This window comes from Salvia splendens, chromosome 8, assembly GCF_004379255.2.
Source record: "Salvia splendens isolate huo1 chromosome 8, SspV2, whole genome shotgun sequence".
NCBI lineage: Eukaryota > Viridiplantae > Streptophyta > Magnoliopsida > Lamiales > Lamiaceae > Salvia > Salvia splendens.
Genome location: NC_056039.1, coordinates 20,859,766 through 20,867,412, shown reverse-complemented (window position 1 = coordinate 20,867,412; position 7,647 = coordinate 20,859,766). Strand labels below are relative to the sequence as shown.

Genomic DNA, 7,647 nt, shown 5'->3' with positions numbered 1-7,647 from the left:
AATATCAACTAAAACGGGGAACACCATTTAGGAGGTCTACATAACATTCATTGTTGACTAAAATTGATTCAAAATAAATCTGATACTAAGATCCGATTTATAGTAGGAGACGAAATGAAGTAGCGTAAAAAATATGTTTTGCAACAAAATCAGGAGTTTAAGAATAGTATGTTAAATGGATGGTGAATAAAGTAAGAAAGATAAATAGAGTTTTTTGGGTTAAAAATTGAAATGACTCAATTATATTGAAACTTCCCAACTATAAAAATAACTCTATTGATATGGAACGGAGGGAATAACTACTTATTTTTATATCAACTTTCGGCGAACAATTGTTGGGACATTATGTAGCCTTAAATTAAGCTTTAAACGATATAACTGCATTAACATTAATATGAATTTATAAGTAAGTTTTCAAAAAATAGCTAACTAAATAAAAAACCATTTTTAAATTAATAAAAAAGAAAGCCATTGGAATGTGTAATGAGATTTCCAAGCCCATTTAGCAATGGGCCTCAATCCATCCAAAGGCATGATGGTCTATGAAAGGAGCGTTTAGCTTATTAAGCACAACAAACACTACTTTTTTTTTTTCGTTTCAAGGTCATAAATTCGTAAATATATACCCACAATTTCATATTGCCGTCGTTTTTGTTTTATTTTATTAAGGTGAGATTTTGTTTTTCATTTTTAGTTGGGAAGATTCCTTTCATTTTCTGGTCATCATATTCATATACATACACATCAAATTCTTAACACACCACACTGATGCCAGGAGCTTTACTGAACTGGTTCTGTTCACATCGTTAGATATTGTGGAGGATCACAATCTTCGGGGCTCATATCAAGAACAAACCAACCTTCCTACTTCCTCCCCAAGCGCATAATTTCCATGACTTAGACAAGCACCTAGTAAAGATGCTAGCAGGCTTCCACTACAATCCTGATGCCCCATAGTCTTCACAATCTCATACGCCTCCTCCAAGCGCCCGCTCCTACCTAGAAGATCCACCATGCACGAGTAATGCTCCGTCCCTGCCATAACCCCATCGTGTATCATACTGCCCAACACCATCCTACCTTGCTCAACTCTACCAGCATATGACTACAAGCTGATAAAACGCTTATACATGTAATTCTATCGGGTTTCAAACCTAGAAGCCTCATCTCCGAGTAGAGACTCAGAGCATCCTCGCAATGGCCGTGCAGTCCGTACCCATTTATCATTACGCTCCAGGAGACGCTGTCCTTGTGTGGTAGCGAGTCGAAAAGCCTCCTAGCTGAAGCGATGCTCCCGGTTTTTGCATACATATCAATCAAGGAGTTGACAAGTGCCACATCTCTGTCAAACCCTTCTTTTACAAGATGAGCCAAGAGTGAGTTTGAGATGTTCATGTTCTTGAGGTGGAGACAAGCTGAGATGAGGTTCTGGATTGTGATCTCATCTGGCTCTATCCTGCTACGGAGCAGCTCACAGAAGAAGGAAAACACAGTATTAACCTTCTCCAATATTATATTTGCAGATATAATGCTATTCCATAAAGAAATACTCATCTTATCTCCAATATGAAACAGAATCAAGCAAGATTTTGAGATCTTGAATCTAGCATACATGATCATAAGAGATGTAACAAGAGGAGTTTCGAGTGAAATCCCTCTCCTAACGATATAACCATGGACTGATTTACCTTGATGAACGCCCTCACACGCAGGCAACACGTTCAACAAAGTTACATAACTCGGCATTTGAATATCCTCCTTTATCATATCCCTAAACAATTCAAGGGCATCCTTTTGCAAGCCATGAACACGATAGCCAGTTAGCATAGCATTCCAAGAGACCACATTTTTCTGTGGCATATCATCGAAGAACAGCCATGCAGCATCAAGCTCTCCACAATTGATATACATGCTCACAAGAGCATTACCTAAGGAAACATCGCTTGCCAGAGCAGTTCGGACAGCATAGCCATGAATAATAGAACCAAAAGGTGAGCTTTGATACACATGGAAAGAGGGAAGGATGCTTATCAAGGTAACCAAGTCAAAGTTGCATCGTTCTTCCCTCATGTGATGGAATAAAAGCATTGCTCTCTCTAAATCTCCCTCGGCTACACATCCAGATATCATCGTGTTCCAAGTGACAACATTTTTGAGAGTCATCCTATCGAATATCCTGAAAGAGCATATCATCTCAGACCTATCAACGTAAAATGCCAACAATGCGTTCACCACATTGAGATTCCCATCAAACCCCTCCTAACAACAAAAGCATGTGCAGATTTTCCAGCCATGGCCACCTTGAGCTGAGAGCACGACTTGAGGAGGCTAATAACCGAGATTCCATCCGGATCAAAGCCATCCTCCTGCATGAGACGAAATGCCTCTAAACTCTGCTCATAAAAGCCATGGCCAGCATAGGCTGAAACCATTGAATTCCACAATATTAGGCTCCTTACTCTTGTGCCACGAAAAAGGAACTCAGCTGAATCCATATCCCCTAATTTGGCATATACGGACACAAAAGCTGAGACGATAGAGCATTCTTTCTTGAATCCGAACTTAACCACACAACTATGGAAAGCCCCCACACACTCGAGACTCTCACATTGGGGGAGCAAAGACACAAATGTCACCTTATCTGGCTTCATCTCATCAACGAGCATTCTCTGAAACACAGCAACAGCATTTTCTTGAACATGATTTCGCATGTAAGCAAATATCATAGCATTCCAAATTGCAACATCTTTTCTTGTTGAAGCATCAAAAATATCTCTAGAAGCCAACAAATCCCCACAATTAGCATACATTGAGATTAAAGCAGGTAGTAAAGATTCCTCCTCTATGCAGCCAAGTTTGTAAGACAATCCATGAAGACTGACACCAACACGATCAGCTTCGATGCGTGAGCAGACTGGAAAAGTAGTCACGAGCGTGCTAGCATTCGGCTTCACACCAGCGATAATCATGTCCCTGAAAACCCTAATCATCTCATAATCAAAGCCATTAACAGAATACCCAGAAATCATCGCATTCCAAACGATCAAGTCTGGTTGAGGAATTTCATCAACCACCTTACGAGCATTCCGAATTTCCCCAAATCCATTTTCCAGAGTAACGGAATGCATCAAACTACCGAACCAAACATCGCGCAGAGCAGCGCATGATTTGATCACAAAAGGGAAAGTGTATTTATCCGAGGAAGATCCAGAATTTCTACAATTCTTGTACAGTAAAATCACATCTTCGAACAAGCCATTGTCGCATAAGGTCCGGATGAGTAAATTCTGCAGGTAAAGGCTCGGTTTTTGGATGATTCTGAATGGCTGAAGAGCTAAATCAGGGGAACGCAGATGGCAGCAGTGGTTGATGAAGTGATCAATTAATGATTGGTTTCCCATTAATCCACGCAATATTAGGATTGAATTCAAGGCCTTCAAGTCTTGGCTTTTCCGGCAGAATGGTAATAGGGAGAGAAATTGAGCTGCGAAAGATGAAGTTTTGTGAAGTGAGCGGTTAAACATTGAGAGGTGAGATTTCAGAGAAGAGTGCCGCCATGCACTTTTCTTTTCCATTTCAATGTTTAACTAATTTTTCCTCTTATAAATAACACAACTTTTAATGTCATTGTAATTTATGAGAATTTGCCTCCATTATGATGTGCAAACAAATGAGTATATGCATACCAAAATTTAGAAGAAATAATATTCATTTAAATCGATAATTAAATTATGTTCAGTCTTACTATTAAATATGGAGGAAATCATAAAGTTCCAATTTCTTCATTAGTATGCAAAATACTATTTTTTGTGATTGATTATCAAATGGATGTTGTTTAATTAGAATAAGAGAAGAAAGAAAAGGATAATAAAATAAATATTTGTTTTAATAAAACGTCATTTCAAGCCTCTCAAAAGGAAGGGCGTCATTTTATATACAGATGGGACAGTTGAAACTTCGTGATATCTATCATATTCTGTTTTCAATCTTTATGGAATTCACCATAATCTAACCAAATTCCATGATATATGAGATATTATCCCATTTTATAACTAGGATTTTTCCTTTTGTCTTTATGGTAAATGGTCGATTTGTCATATTGTGTGGGCTGTTGATTTAAAAATGGCCCACCACCTACCATTGAGTAACCATTGTTACAATTTTGGGAAAATGTATTGGGAAAAAAATTTGGTGATTGAAATATAAAAGTGACAATCGAAAATTACATGTTCGTTACCAAATTTACACGATTATTCAAAATTATACATTGATTACTCAATCGACATGTAATTTTTGTTGCCACACCAACTGATAAGGCTCATTTCATGCATTGGTTTAAGGGTGAAATACATGCTACTTGATCGGTTTATCGCGCAAAACAAGTGTTAAATGTGCAGAAATACCACTTAACCAAGGCAACAAGGCCGAACTGATCAAGCAAGTACAAAAGGCGATAAAGGCCAAGAATCGGGGGAGTTGATCAAGGGGGAGCGATCAAGCAGTTAGGTGGGGACCGCTGGCTTCTAGAAGAAGAACATGTGAGGAAATGAGCTGGTTATAGCGCACCATTCTATTATCAAGGACGACGTTCTAGAAGGGGGCACGTGCTGGAATATGAGACGCAAGGACGGAGCTGAGTCACGAATCTATTACCAAAAATCGTCGTCAATCTAGAAGAACAGCACGTAGCAATCAATGAGTCGCTCACTCTCAGAATAAGCGAATATTCCCTGTCAAGATCGTTATCCAGCCTGCGGCCGAATCGAGCTTATAAATAGAGGGTGTGCGACCACAAGAAGGCATCCGAGACTTTACTTTCCGTCTAGTTTAGCTTAGTTATTTAGTTTAGTTCAGCTCTCTAGCTTAGTTTAGTTCAGTTCTCTAGCTTAGTTAGATAGCTTAGTTTAAAGGGCGACCGAAAGGGAGTGCTGCAGAATACTCATTTCTGTTAGCGTTATCTTAAGTTTCCCGCTGAGATTTTTCTCAGTTTTTACCACTTTCTTAGATTCCAAAGTGTTAGCTTAGTTTAAATTTCACGTTGTACTCAGCTTTTAGTTTAATCAAAGTTATTTTCGCTTTTAATCCGCGCATTTACTTTTCTGTTATTACCTGCAATTCACTTGATTCAGTAGTTAAATTTCCATTGATCAAGCTAGCTAGTTTAATTCTGTCTAGATTAAAACTAGTAGTTAAAAACTCCCAAGTTAAAGCGTGGCAGCAGCCAACCCCCCTGTTCACTACTCACACACTCGACACACCAACTTCTCTGTGGGATCGACCCCGAACTTACCGCTTTACTGTTAAAGTTGTGCAAAATTGGGAGTTATAAATTACTTTGGCAAGGCGGAAAGGGCGAGAGCTAGATTGCATTGATTAAGTGGCAACGACATTTGCTAACTTATCCAATTGGTTCGGTTATCATTCCATATAACTTGATCCGCATTCTATTTGTGTTTTCGACCTCTTTCCAAGTCCTTCCAAAATGGCACCGTTGCCGGGGAAACATGGTGTTACTTTATGTTTGTGCGTAGTGCGTAGGTGTATATAATTTTGTTTCTCATTTTTTTTGTTTTTCCTGCTGTTGATGAGAAGGTACCACAAGGCAATTACTGGAATCATCCCTTGATATACAGAAGAACTAACACTCAGTGCAGAGTCTAGGAAGCCGGCGTTGTCATCACTCGTCGCAGATCCGCATTAGAAGCAGCAGCAGCCACCGAGCAGAAAACACAACCACCACCACCAGAACGAACGGAAGCAGAGATGGCCGTTGTCGCTGACGACTCGGGAATCGGCTCTCTACACGCTCATGATGAGAGAGCCCACACATGCCATCACCGCTACTCCTGGAATGCGGATCATCGCAATCAAATCAGGAGTACTGACCGTTATGTCCCATTTCTATGGCCTTTCGAAGGAATGTCCGTATGCTTTCCTGGAAGAATTCTGCAGATACTGTGATATTCAGCCCGTGCCAGCTGGATCCACGTCTGAAGATTACAGGCTTAAGGCTATTCCCTTCATTTTGATGGGCGATGCGGGTGTCTGACTGTCAAGGCTGTCGGAAGGATCCATCAGGACGTGGGCTGAGTTCCGTATGATATTCCTTGATCGTTTGTTTCCAACATCAAAAACAAGTGCCCTAAAAAGGGAAATTACAGAAGCCAGACAGGAGTATGACGAGCCCCTCGGCCAGTACTGGGATAGGTTCCAAGGGCTGCTTCAAGCATGCCCTAACCACAAGCTGGGAGGGAAGGAGATCTACTCGATCTTCTATGGCAGACTCACGGTGGACAGCAAGAACGACCTCAACCTCGCAGCACAAGGGGATTTCTCAAAAACCCTTTTTAACCAAGCTAAAAATATTTTGGAGAGGCTGATTGAGGCTAAGCGGTCGTACGAAACATCTCGAGGGAAGTACAGAAGAGGAGCAGTGCAAGCAGCTGAGGCGCGCAATGATGAAAAGCTGGAGGCTCGATTTGAGCAGATGGAGAAGAAATTGCTGGAAGCAGTAGAAAAAATGAGACCGCCGCCACCGCTTGCACTGAAGGAGACACAGTATGTGCCGCAGCCGCCACCACCAGAAGAGCATCATTACTATTACTGCGAGTTTCCCCCTGAGGTAGAGCAAGTAGACGCCGTAGGCCACTGGAACACAAATGGCAACTGGATCCATGGGAAGCAGAGAGATGCTCCGTGGAGGGACCACTCCAACTTCAGATGGACTGATCAGAATCAAAGCCAACCACAACAGGTACAGCCCTCTGACGGGCAGTCCAACTGGCCAGCTCGAATCTTGGATAGACCAAACACTGGAGGGAATAGAATGCAAGGAGGTCAGGCAGGTTGGTCAAGTGGACCTCAAGGGAACTGGTCAAGTGGAGGACAACCTAACTGGTCAAGCCGACAACAGGAAGGAAAATGAGGGTACCAACACCAAGCCCCTCAGTATAGCAACCAGGGTAGGCAACCAAGTAATCAAATAGTGAGTTATGTCCCGCAGTACCACAGGGGAAACCAACAATCCCAAGGGAACCAACAGTACTTCCAAGGAAACCAACAAAATCATCTATCCCAGAACCAACCAGGGCAGTATGGGTCTTCCGGTTTTTACCAGCAAGGCCATGGAGGAGGCCGATTTAATCAGAGAAATAACAGGCAGCAAAATGAAGGTCCAGGGGATATGATTCCACACCAGTCCCATGATGCTGTGAGAGAAATGCAGGAAGCCCAGAGAGAACAGAGAGCTGCATTTGAAATGCTTACGAAGCAGTTATCTCAGGTCGCCATGTCACTGGGCGAGCTAAGAGGTAATGAAGGAAAGATTTCGGCTACAGTGCAACCTCCAGCAGGGCGAGAGAATGTCAACACAGTCTCTCTGAAATCAGAAGGAGTTTATCAAAGCTCAACTGCAAGTTTTCCAGCATCCAGGACAAGTCTTAATAAAAGCCTTGAATCCAGAGCCCTTGATCAAGTCATAGCGAAAGAAGAGTCAAACATATGTGAACAGGGTGCTGAAAAGAGGAGGAAGGTTGAAGCAGAGGAAGTGACCGGTATGATCCAACCTAGTGATCTTCCCTCCAAGAGAACTGACCCAGGGGTATTTACGCTCCCAATTTCCATCAGAAACGTTCAAATCGAGCACGC

General features: G+C 41.8%; 1 pseudogene; it reads right to left on the bottom strand.

Annotated features, from left to right (window-relative positions):
* Window positions 1-687: 687 nt before the first annotated feature.
* Window positions 688-3,592, bottom strand: LOC121742963 (annotated as a pseudogene).
* Window positions 3,593-7,647: the final 4,055 nt, after the last annotated feature.